Genomic DNA, 13439 nt, shown 5'->3' with positions numbered 1-13439 from the left:
TGTTGAATTCCCCTACTACTAGTGTATTAGTTTTTAAATATGTCTTATTTTTGTTTTTAATTGATTGATATCCTACGCAGCTCCCACATTAGAGGCATAAATATTCATGAATGTTACGTCTTCTTTTTCATAGACCCTTTAAGTATGATATACTGTCCCTCTTTAACTCTTACTAAGTCTTTGGGATAAACTTTAATTTATCTGATATGAGGACTGCTACCCCAGCATTCTTTTGAGATTCATCTGAATGGTAATCATTCTCCAACCTTTCGTTTTCAGGTTATAGTTGCCCATAGGTCTAAAATGAGACTCTTGTAGAGAGTAAATGATAGGTCTTGCTTCTTTATCCAGTCTGAAGCCCTGAGTCTTTTGATGGGATCATTTAGCCCATTCACGTTCAGAGTTACTATTGAAAGATATGAGTTCAGTATCATCATAATACCTATTCAGTCCCTGTTTTTGTGGATTGTTTCCTTGGACTCCCTCTTTCTTTTACAGGGTCCCCCTTAATATTTCTTGCAGAGTTGGTTGGGTGGTCACATATTCTTTCAGTTTCTGCCTATATTGGAAGTTCTTTAACTCTTATTTTATTCCGAATGAGAGCCTTGCTGCATAAAGTATTCTTGGCAGGATGGTCTTCTCATTTAATACCCTGAATATACCCTGCCAGTATTTTTGGCCTTTCAGGTCTCTGTGGAGAGGTCTGCTGTTAATCAAAAATATCTCCCATATAATTTAGGGATCTCTTGTCTCACTCCTAGAGGATTTTCTCTTTATCTTTGCAATTTTTAAGTTTCACTATTAAATGTTGAGGTGTTGAACGTTTTTTATTGATTTTTTGGGGGACTTCTCTATCTCCTGTATCTGAATGCCTGTTTCCCTCCGTAAATTAGGGAAGTTCTCAGCTAAGATTTGTTCAAATATGCTTTCTGGACCCCTGTCCCACTCGGTGATCGCTGGATCCCCAATTATACATATATTTGTCTTCTGAGGCTGTGATATTTTTCCCTTAACTTTTCCTCCTGGTCTTTTATTTGTTTTTCCCTTTTTTCTTCATCGTCCTTCCTTGCCATTATCTTGTCTTCTATGTTACTACCTCTTTCTTTTTTTTAATATTTTAATTGGAGTTCAATTTGCCAACATTTAGCATAACACCAAGTGCTCATCCCACCAAGTGCCCCCTGAGTGCCCATCACCCAGTAACCCCAACCCCCCGGCCCACTTCCCTTTCCACTACCACTTGTTCATTTCCCGGAGTTAGGTGTCTCTCATGTTTTGTCACCCTCACTGATATTTTCACTCATTTTTCTCTCCTTTCCCTTTATTCCCTTTCACTAATTTTTATATTCACCAAATGAATGAGACCATATAATGTTTGTCCTTCTCTGATTGACTTATTTCTTTATCCATTCATCTTTTGATGGACATCAAGGCCCCCACCACAGTTTGGCTTTTGTGGACCTTGCTGCTATAAACATTGGGGTGCAGGTGTTCCAGCATTTCACTGCATCCGTATCTTTGGGGTAAATCCCCAGCAGTGCAATTGGCGGGTTGTAGGGCAGATCCATTTTTAACTCTTTGAGGAACCTCCACACAGTTTTCCAGAGTGGCTGCACCAGTGCATATTCCCACCAGCAGTGCAAAAGTCTTCCCTGTTCTCCATGTCCTTTGCAACATTTTTGGTTTCCAGTCTTGTTAATTTTCCCTACTCTCAGTGGTGTGAGGTGGTATCTCATTGTGGTTTTGATTTGTATTTCCCTGATGGCAAGTGATGCAGAGCATTTCCTCATGTGCTTGTTGGCCATGTCTATGTCTTCCTCTGTGAGATTTCTGTTCATGTCTTTTGCCCATTTCATGATTGGTTTATTTGTTTGTTTGCTATTGAGTTTAATAAGTTCTTTATAGATCTTGGAAACTAGCCCTTTATCTGATACGTCATTTGTAAATATCTTCTCTCATTCTGTAGGTTGTCTTTTAGTTTTCTTGACTGTTTCCTTTGCTGCGCAGAAGCTTTTTATCTTGATGAAGTCCCAATGATTCGTTTTTGCCTTTGTTTCCCTTGCCTTAATGGATGTATCTTGCAAGAAGATGCTGTGGTCAAGTTCAAAAAGGGTGTTGCCTGTGTCTTCCTCTAGTATTTTGATGGAATCTTGTCTCACATTCATATCTTTCATCCATTTTGAGTTTATCTTGAGTATGGTGTAAGAGAATGGTCTAGTTTCAATCCTCTGCACATGGCGGTCCAATTTTCCCAGCACCATTTATTCAAGAGACTGTCTTTATTCCAGTGAATAGTTTTTCCTGCTTTGTCGAATATTAGTTGACCATAGAGTTGAGGGCCAATATCTGGGTTCTGTATTCTGTTACATTGATCTGTTTTTGTCTGTTTTTGTGCCCGTGCCACACTGTCTTGATGACCAAAGGGTTGTAGTACAACCTGAAATCTGGCTTGTGGTACTCCAGCTATGGTATTCTTTTTTAATATTCCCTTTGCTTCTCGGAGTCTTTTCTGCTTCCACACAAATCTTAAGATTATTTGTTCCAATTATCTGAAGATAGTCCATGGTATTTTGAAAGGGATTGCATTAAATGTGTAAATTGCTCTGGGTACCATTGACATTTTCACAATATTATTTCTTCCAATCCATGAGCATGGAATATTTTTCCATCTCTTTGTGTCTTCCTCAATTTCTTTCAGAAGTGTCCTGTAGCTTTTAAGGTATAGATCCTTTCCCTCTTTGGTTAGGTTTATTCATAGGTATCTTATGTTTTTGGGTGCAACTCTAAATGGGATTGACTCCTTAATTTCTCTTTCCTCAGTCTCATTGTTAGTGTACAGAAATGCCACTGATTTCTGGGTATTGATTTTGTATCCTGCCAGACTGCCGAATTCTGTATGAATTCTAGCAATATTGGGGTGGAGTCTTTTGGGTTTTCCATGCAGAGTATCATGTCATCTGCGAGGAGGGAGAGTTTGACTTCTTTGCCAATTTGAATGCCTTTTATTTCTTTTTTTATTTCTTTTTGTTGCCTGATTGCTGAGGCTAGGACTTCTAATACTATGTTGAATACCAGTGGTGAGAGTGCACATCCCTGTTGTGTTATAGAGGAAAGGCTCCCAGGCTCCCATTGAGAATGATATTTGCTGTGGGCTTTTTGTAGATGGCTTTTAAGTTGCTGCAGATTGTTCCCTCTATCCCTACACTGAAGAGTTTGATCAGGAATGGATGCTGTATTTTGTTAAATGTTTTCTCTGCATCTATTGAGAGGATCATGTGGTTCTTGTTTTTTCTCTTGTTGATATGATCTATCACATTGTTTGCTTTACGAGTGTTGAACCAGCCTTGCATCCGGAGATAAATCCCACTTGGTCATGGTCAATAATCTTCTTAATGTATTGTTGGATCCTATTGGCTAGTATCTTGTTGAGAATTTTTGCATCCATGTTCATCAGGGATACTGGTATATAATTCGCCTTTATTGTCGGGTCTTTGGTTTTTGAATTAAGGTGATGCAGGCCTCATAGAACGAGTTTGGAAGTACTCCATCTGTTTCTATCTTTCCAAACATCTTTAGTATAATTGGTATGGGAAAATTGGTATGGTTTCTTCTTCAAACATTTCATGGAATTCCCCTGAGAAGCTATCCGGCCCTGGACTTTTGTGTCTTGGGAGTTTTTTGATGACTGCTTCAATTTCCCCCCGTGGTTATCGGCCTGTTCAGGTTTTCTACCTCTTCCTCTTCCAGTTTTGGTAGTTTGTGGTCCATTTCTTCTAGATGGCCTAATGTATTGGTGTATAGCTGCTCATAATAAGTTTTTAAAATCATTTGTATTTCCTTGGTATATGTGGTGATCTTTCTCATTCATGATTTTATTAATTTGAGTCTTTTCTCTCTTCTTTTTAATAAGGCTGGCTAATGGTTTGTCTATCTTATTAATTCTTTCAAAGAACCAACTCCTGGTTTTGTTGATCTGTTCTACAGTTCTTCTGGTCTCTATTTCTTTGAGTTCTACTTGAATCTTTATTAACTCTCTTCTTCTGATGGGTGAAGGTTTCATTTGCTGTTCCTTCTCCAGATCCTTTAGGTGCAAAGTTAGCTTTTGTATTTGTGTTCTTTCCAGTTTTTGGATGGATGCTTGTTTTGTGATGTATTTTCCCTTCAGTATTGCTTTTGCTGTATCCTAAAGATTTTGAATGGTTTTATCTTTATTCTCCTTAGTTACCATGAATCTTTTTAATTCTTCTCTAATTTCCTGGTTGAACCTTCAATCTTTTAGAGGGATGGTCTTAACCTTCAGGTGTTTGAAATCCTTCAAAAACTCTTCTTGTGGTTTAGTTCTAGTTTCAAAGTATTATGGTCTGAAAATATGCAGTGGAGTATCCCAATAATCTGTTATTGGTTAAGACCTGATTTGTGACCCAGTTTGTGTTCTCTCTGGAGAAAGTTCCATGTGCAGTTGAGAACAATGTGTATTCAGTCGTATTTGGATGTAAAGTTCTGTAAATATCTGTGAAATCCATCTGGACCAGTTTATCATTTATTGCTCTTGTTTCTTTGGAGATGTGTTTAGAAGATCTATCAATTGTAGAAAGTGCTACCTGAAATCACCAAGTATAAGTGTATTATTATCTAAGTATGTCTTAACTTTGGTTATTAATTGATTGATATACTTCGCAGATTCCACATTAGGGGCATAAGTATTGATGATTGCTAGGTCCTCTTGTTGGATAGGTCCTTTAAGTGTTATATAGTGTCCCTCTTCATCCCTTTCTACCGTGTTTGGGATAAACTTTAATTTATCTGATATGAGGTTGGCTACCCCTGCTTTCTTTTGAGGATCATTTGAATGGTACATGGTTCTCCACACTTTTATTTTCAGGCTTGTGGTGTCCTCAGGTCCAAAATGAGTCTCTTGTATACAGCAAATAGATGGGTCTTGCTTTTTTATCCAGTCTGAAACCCTGCACCTTTTTTTGGAATCACTAAGCCTATTCACATTCAGAGTTACTATTGAAAGATATGTATTTAGTGTCATCGTGATACCTATTCAGTCCCTGTTTTTATGGATTGTTTCCTTGGATTTCCTCTTTCTTTTACAGAGTCCCCCTTAATATTTCTTGTTTGCTAGTCACATATTTTTTAAGTTTCTGGGTATCTTAGAAACTCTTTATCTCTCCTATTGTGAATGAAAGCCTTGCTGAATAAAGTATTCTTGGTTGCAGGTTCTTCTCATTTAGAACCCTGGATATATTCTGCCAGCCCTTTTTGGCCTGTCAGGTCTCTGTGGAGAGGTCTGCTATTAACCCAATACTTCTCCCCATAAAGTTTAGGATCTCTTGTCTCTTGTTGCTTTAAAGATCTCTTTATCACTGGAATTTCCAAGTTTCACTATGAAATGATGGGCTGTTGAACAGTTTTTATTGATTTTAGGGGGGAACTTTCTATCTCCTCGATCTGAATGCCTGTTTCCCTTCCCACGTTATGGAAGTTCTCAGCTATGGTTTGTTCAAATACACTTTCTGTAACTCTATCCCTTTCAGCGTCATCCAGAACCCCAATTATACATAGATTTTTCTTTCTGAGTCTGTCATTTATTTCCCTTAACCTACCCTCATGATCTTTTAGTTGTTTTTCTCCTTTTTCCTCAGCTTCCTTCCTTGCAATCAACTTGTCTTCTATGTCACTCACTCATTCTTCTACCTCGTTAACCCTCGTCGTTAGGACCTCCAGTTTGGATTGCATCTCATTTAATTGATTTTTATTTTCTACCTGATTAGATCTAAATTCTGCAGTCATGAAGTCTCTTGAATCCTTTATGCTTTTTTTTCCAGAGCGATGAGTAGCTTTATAATTGTGCTTCTGAATTGGCTTTATGACATTGAATTGTAATTCAAATTTTGTAACTCTGGGAGAGAGTACAGTCTCTGATTCTTTCTTTTGTGGTGAGTTTTTCCTTCTAGTCATTTTGCTCAGTCAAGATAAGCTAAAAACAATTTGTACTAGAAAAAGGAGAAATAGAGAAAATAAAAAGGGGGGATCAAAAAGAAAACACAAAACAAGTAGCAGTATTCTCTGATTCTATATACTGTAAGTACCTAGACTTCCCCTGGAACTTCCAAAGCTGCTTGGTCAAGAATTGCTCTTCCCCTCTTTCCAGCTGGTCTTCTGGTGGAGGGGCCTGCTGTGCTGATTCTCAGGTGAGTGCACCTGGGCAAGCTGTCCAGGCCCTCCCAGGTGTACGACTCAGTGGGAGCTATTTATATTGTGAGACCCCAAATCCCTGGTGACCCTGTTCAGTCCCAGGTACAAGGTGACTCCAGGAGGAAGTACAACAGTGGCAGCGGCCAGCTCTCTAGCCCTGCAATCAACTCCAGCAGTAACTACCACAGTTTCCCAGTCTGCTGGGGTCTCGATGTTCTGGGTTGGGTTGCGCTGCTCTCCACAGATCGGGGGCACCAGGTGACAGAAGCGTCCCTGTTGTTCTGTGTCCTCCTGGCCCCTGCCTGTCCCGGGGAGAGTGCTGGATCTTGGGCTTTGTCCCCTGGCACCCTGGGCTCTGGGGCCTGCACTGATGGAATTGCGCTCCTGGGGCCGCACAGCCCCCTCTGCCTGGAGCCGCCACTTGAGCCGCTGCTTGAGCTGCTCCCAGGTCCCCACTGGGAGCTTGCTCCAGCCCTTTAGGGAGCTTGGCCCGCGGCGTGTGGTGTGCTTTCCCCAGGGCGCACTTCCTCTATTAGTGGCCCTGGTAGCCTGAAGGCATCACTGCCCCTCCTGGGAGATTCTGCCTGAGCTCCCTGTGAAAGCCTTTCCATCTGGGAAGATTTGTAAATTTCCTGTTTCTCTGAGACTGGGCATTCCTTTCCTGGGGTCACTCACCACCCTGCCCTAGCCTGGCTCCACATGGGGACCCCTCCCCCTTGGATTCTTTTTTATTTATCTATTTTTTCTGTCTTCCTACCTTGCTAGAAGCATGAACTCTTCTCACTGTAGTATTCCAACTGTTCACTCTTTAAATCTCAGGCTGAATTCATAGGTTTTTGGGATGATTTGAAAGTTATCTAGTAAGTTTGTAGGGACAGGTGACTTGGGGACTGTACTCCTCTTCCATCTTGCCCCACTCCCTCTTTCTTCTACCTCATTAACCCTCATCGTTAGGACCTCCAGTTTGGATTGCATCTCATATAATTGATTTTTAATTTCATCTGATTTGATATGAATTCTACAGTCATGAAGTCTGTTGAATCTTTTTTCCCAGAGCCACCAGTAGCTTTATAATTGTTCTTCTGAATTTGCTTTATGACATTGAATTGTAATCCAAATTCTGTAACTGGCAGAGTACTGTTTCGGATTATTTCTTTTGTGGTGAGCTCTTTCTTCTAGTCATTTTGCTCAGTGCAGAGTGGCTGTATGGGTGGGTGAGTCAGGTGTATCAACCACGACCTAAGTAAATTTCACCCTAGAAGATTTTGATGACATCAGAGACTAGAAATTGAAACAAAGATTGGAGCAAAGTAAAACAGAAGGATCACTAAAGTGAAAAATAAATTTTAAAACAAAGTAGTCAAAATAAAAGTTCAAGAATATGAAACCAGAAGAGAAAAAAGAAGAGAAGAAAGCAAAACTAAAGAGGAAAAAAGAAAAAAGAGAGAAAAAAGAGTTTGGGGTCTGAGAGATGGTGGTGGTGATGAAGGTGGAGGGAGAATGTAGTCTACCTGAGGGTTCCTAGAGGGTGATCCTCTTGGTTCTGAGTATATTAAATTCTGTAGGTTCGGAGATGCTCAGTCCCAAATTTATATAAACCAGAAATACTTGTAGAAGGCCCCACCATTGATCACAGAAACATAAATGAGATAAAAGAGGGGGCAGAATGGGAATTAAGGGAGAATATAATCTCACAGAATGAAGCAGCACGGCATACCACTTGGTTCTGAGTGTATGCTGGTCATGTTTTAGAAGGTATTATGTTCCATCATTGTAGAACAAAATGAGGCAGAGAAAACAAAAACCACAAAATAAACAAAGAAAAAAACATATCTTGTATACCTCCCAAAATTTGGTTGAGTATTATGAAGGTAATCTAGAAGTGGAAAATATATGTACTTGTAGAAAATACATGTACTTGTAGAAATGTCAAAGTCAAAAAGGAATAAACTTAAAAATCAAGAGGTGGTAAAATATTGTAGTTAAGGTGGGAAAAATTGGAAAGTTATATAGTCTTATATAAAAATGAGTTGTACTGGAAAGGAAAAAAAATAAAGGAGCGATACTCTCCAAGTCAATATACTGTAAATCCCTCAATTTCACCTGGAGCTTTCCAGGGCTGATTGGTCAAGAACTTGCTCTTCCCCTGTCCTTCCAGTCAGTCTTCTGGGGGAGGAGCCTTCTGTGCTGATTCTCAGGTCTGTGTACCGGGGGGAGATGCCCCACCACCTGCCAGGTGCTAGGTTCAGTAGGAGCTGTTTACTTGTGATGCCTCTGTTCCCTGACAGCCCCAGGCACAGGGTGACACAAGGAGGAACAACAACAATGGCAGTGTCCATTTTTCCAGCCTGGATTCAGCTCCTGCAGTAACTACCCACAGATTCCCAGTCCACACTGGCATAGATTCTCATAGGGTGGTGGAGGGTACTGATCTGCACAGCTTGTAGGTGCCCGGTGGCAGGAGAGTCCTTGCTGTCCTATGCCCTTCCCACCTCCCCATGGGGGCCCCCACAGGCAGGAGAGTACTTGCTGTCCTGTGCCCTTTTGGCCTTCTCCTGTCCCAGGGGGAACACAGGATCATGGGCTGTGTCCACTGGGGCACCCTAGTATCCAGGGTCTGTGCTCCTGGAATCACACTCCGAGGACATGGGGCTCCCTTGCAGCAGGGAACATACCCCTCTCTTCAGAGCCACCCACCTACCCAACTGGCTTCTCCCAGATGCCCTGCCCTGTGTGTGCTCCAGCCTTTTACTGAGATTGGCCCACATTATGTATCACTCTTCCTCTATTAGTGACTCCAGGAAACTGGACTTCACTGTCCCTCCTGTGATTCTACCCAATTTCCCTACTAAATACTTTTCTGTCTGGGAAGAATCTGGTGTGGATTTTTTAAAGTTCCTACTTCTCTGGGGCTGGGCTTTCCTGTCCTGGAGGCCCGTGCTGTCCTGCCTCAGCCCAGCTCCTCGGGGTACCCCTCCCCAACTTGATTCTTTTTTATTTTATTTTCCACCTTCCTACCTTGTTAGAAGTGAAAACCCTTCTCTCTGTAGCATTCCAGCTATTCTCTGTTTAAATCTCAGGTCAGATTCATAGGTGTTCAGGATGGTTTGAAAGTTATCTATGTAAGTTGGTGGGGTCAGGTGAGCGAGGACCCCTAGTCCTTCACCATCTTCTATCTCATTTACTTTCAATGTTACTAATGCCCCTTGTTTAATTTCTTTAATCAAGGAACCAGGTAAAATGGATGAAAACCAAACAGAGATGGTGAGAATCTTTGTCCTGGCAGGTTTCTCACAGACACCATCTATTGAGGCATGGTTATTTGTACTATTTCTTTTCTTCTATGTGCCCACTTGGGTAAGCAATGTCCTCACTTGGTCACAGTGGCCTCTGATAACTATCTGAATTCATCACCTATGTATTTCCTTCTTGGTAACCCCTCTTTCCTGGACTTATGTTATCCAACAGTAACTACCCCTGAGCTTTTGGCTGACTTTCTTGATAATGAGAATCTCATTGGCTATGACCAATGTATTGTGTAGCTCTTCTTTCTGCATTTTGGGTTTTTTAAATTATTATTATTTTTTAAATTTTTTATTTATTTATGATAGTCACACACAGAGAGAGAGAGAGAGAGAGAGAGGGGCAGAGACACAGGCAGAGGGAGAAGCAGGCTCCATGCACCGGGAACCCGACGTGGGATCCGATCCCGGGTCTCCAGGATCGTGCCCTGGGCCAAAGGCAGGCGCCAAACTGCTGCTCCACCCAGGGATCCCCTTAAATTATTTTTTATTGGAGTTCAATTTGCCAACATATAGCATATCACACAGAGCTCATTCCATCAAGTGCCCCTTCAGTGCCCGTGGGGGCAGTTGAGATGTTCCTACTTATAATGATGGCCTATGATTGGTATGTTGCAATTTGTTGCCCTCTGCACTATAACAGTATTATAAGTCAAGGATTACGCTGTATGTTGGTAGCTGCCTCCTGGATGGGAGGGTTTGTGCACACTACTGTCCAGATTATCCTCACTATCCGTTTACCTTTTTGTGGACCAAACAAGGTGGACAGCTTCTTTTGTGATGTTGTTCCCCCTGTTATCAAACTTGCCTGCGCAGACACATTTGTTATTGAATTGCTAATGGTATCTAACAGTAGATAGATCTCTACCGATTCCTCTGTGATACTGCTTTTTTCCTATTCCACTATCCTGGCCAAGATTCCCTCCAAGGAGGGAAGGTGAAAGGCACTTTCCTCCCGTGGCACCCACGTCATAGTGGTAACACTCTTCTTTGGACCCTGTATTTTCATCTATGCTCAGCCCTTCTCCACATTTTCTGTGGACAAGATGGTGTCTGTACTCTACAATGCTATTACACCCATAATGAATCCCCTTATCTACACACTTTGGAACAAAAAAGTCAAGTCAGCCATGCAAAAACTGTGGGACAGGAGTGGACTTAGTTGGAAAAAGCAGGAGACATAAATGGTTGAAGTGAATTTTTGAGAGCAGACGATCTTAGGTTAAAATAATTACTATTTCATGAATGAGGAGATGATAGCCTAAGTGTTTGCTTTTCTTCCATTAAATCATAATACTATTTATGGGCCTATAATTAAATTCATCAAAACTCCTTTCATACTGAATTATTCTACCTTTTGTTTCCTTTTCCTCAAAGCATCTGTTTTCTGTTTTTTGATTAATTGTGTTCTTCCATTCTACTCATTCATCTTATCAAATATTATTCTATCCATTCTTTTCATTTAGTTTGGTGCCACACACTAGTACAAAGAACACTTTCCAAAGTCTCACCACTTTCTTCTCCATCTTGTGCCTGGTTTTATTGTCTTTTCAACTTTCACATTCTGACCAGATGTCTGCAAAGACCTGAATAGGAATGTATATGTGCTTCTTACAGTCAAAATACTTAGAGGGTTATCAGCTAGATGAGGTAGAGTGAATCCAATTTATATACCTGTAACAAACTAATGGGATATACTAGTTGGCTTCACCACTTCATCATACTACTACCATCTAGTAGTGCAATTTAGAGACCAACTGACTAATAGTGTGGGTTCAACTAACTCTCTTTGAATTACAAATCAAGTGAATCTTAGACAAGTCATTTAAAGAAGTGCAGCCCTAATTTCCTTAGCTGTAGCATGCATAGAATCATGCTTACTTCTCGGTGCTCTGGTGAGGGCTAAAAATGGCAATACATACAAATATGTTTAGTCTGGTGCTTGACACATAACAGGACTTTACTTCATGAATTATTTATTCACTAGATTTTTCAAGGACAGAAAGATACTGATGGTGGAAATTTAAACTGGTTGATTTGCCTTAATGAAACGTTTGTTTCATTATGGTATGGTCTACAAAAACCACTTTAAGGAAGATGCTAGAAACTGTATAGAAAAGAGCCATGACATTTGTTCCTTATCCACATGGGGCACAGTTTATATTATTATCACCATTATCATAAAGAAAAACGTTGCTTCATTTGTTATCCTCAGAATTATATTAAGACCAATTCATAGGCATATGTAGTCCTTACTAAACTTTTATAATCAAAGACGGGAATATTGAATTGACATTCAAAATATGATCCTCTCATTAGATGTAGAGAAAGCATTTGACAAAATACAGCATCCATTCCTGATCAAAACTCTTCAGAGTGTAGGGATAGAGGGAACATTCCTCGACATCTTAAAAGCCATCTACGAAAAGCCCACAGCAAATATCATTCTCAATGGGGAAGCACTGGGAGCCTTTCCCCTAAGATCAGGAACAAGACAGGGATGTCCACTCTCACCACTGCTATTCAACGTAGTACTGGAAGTCGTAGCTTCAGCAATTAGACAACAAAAAGACATTAAAGGCATTCAAATTGGCAAAGAAGAAGTCAAACTCTCCCTCCTTGCTGATGACATGATACTCTACATAGAAAACCCAAAAGCGTCCAACCCAAGATTGCTAGAACTCATACAGCAATTTGGTAGCGTGGCAGGATACAAAATCAATGCCCAGAAATCAGTGGCATTTCTATACACTAACAATGATGCTGAAGAAAGACAAATTAAGGAGTCAATCCCATTTACAATTTCACCCAAAAGCATAAGATACCTAGGAATAAACCTAACCAAAGACGTAAAGGATCTATACCCTAAAAACTATAGAACACTTCTGAAAGAAATTGAGGAAGACACAAAGAGATAGAAAAATAGTCCATGCTCATGGATTGGCAGAATTAATATTGTGAAAATGTCAATGTTACCCACGGCAATTTACACGTTTAATGCAATCCCTATCAAAATACCATGGACTTTCTTCAGAGAGTTGGAACAAATTATTTTGAGATTTGTGTGGAATCAGAAAAGACCCCGAATAGCCAGGCAAATTTTAAAAAAGAAAACCATATCTGGGGGCATCACAATGCCAGATTTCAGGTTGTACTACAAAGCTGTGGTCATCAAGACAGTGTGGTACTGGCACAAAAACAGACACATAGATCAATGGAACAGAATAGAGAATCCATAAGTGGACCCTCAACTTTATGGTCAACTAATATTCGATAAAGGAAAGACTATCCATTGGAAGAAAGACAGTCTCTTCAATAAATGGTGCTGGGAAAACTGGACATCCACATGCAGAAGATTGAAACTAGACCACTCTCTTTCACCATACACAAAGATAAACTCAAAATGGATGAAAGATCTAAATGTGAGACAAGAGTCCATCAAAATCCTAGAGGAGAACACAGGCAACACCCTTTTTGAACTTGGCCACAGCAACTTTTTGCAAGATACATCCATTAAGGCAAGGGAAACAAAAGCAAAAATGAACTTTTGGGAATTCATCAAGATAAAAAGGTCCTGCACATCAAAAGAAACTGTCTACAAAACTAAGAGACAACCTACAGAATGGGAGAAGATATTTTCAAATGACATATAAGATAAAGGACTAGCATCCAAGATCTCTAAAGAACTTATTAAACTCAGCAGCATAGAATCAAACAGTCCAATCATGAAATGGGCAAAAGACATGAACAGAAATCTCACAGAGGAAGACATAGACATGGCCAAAAGCACATGAGAAAATGTTTCGCATCACCTGCCATCAGGGGAATACAAATCAAAACCACAATGAGATACCACCTCACACCAGTGAGAATGGGGAAAATTAACAAGGCAGGAAAAAACAAATGTTGGAGAGAATGTGGAGAAAGGGGAAC

At 40.3% G+C, this 13439-nt stretch overlaps 1 pseudogene; it reads left to right on the top strand.

The window, feature by feature from the left end:
• Positions 1–9444: 9444 nt before the first annotated feature.
• On the top strand, positions 9445–10690 carry LOC144319999 (olfactory receptor 4Q2-like; annotated as a pseudogene).
• Positions 10691–13439: the final 2749 nt, after the last annotated feature.

Source organism: Canis aureus, chromosome 9 (assembly GCF_053574225.1).
Source record: "Canis aureus isolate CA01 chromosome 9, VMU_Caureus_v.1.0, whole genome shotgun sequence".
Classification (NCBI taxonomy): domain Eukaryota; kingdom Metazoa; phylum Chordata; class Mammalia; order Carnivora; family Canidae; genus Canis; species Canis aureus.
Note: the sequence above shows the minus strand (reverse complement) of the source record. Positions and strands in the feature narration are given on the sequence as shown.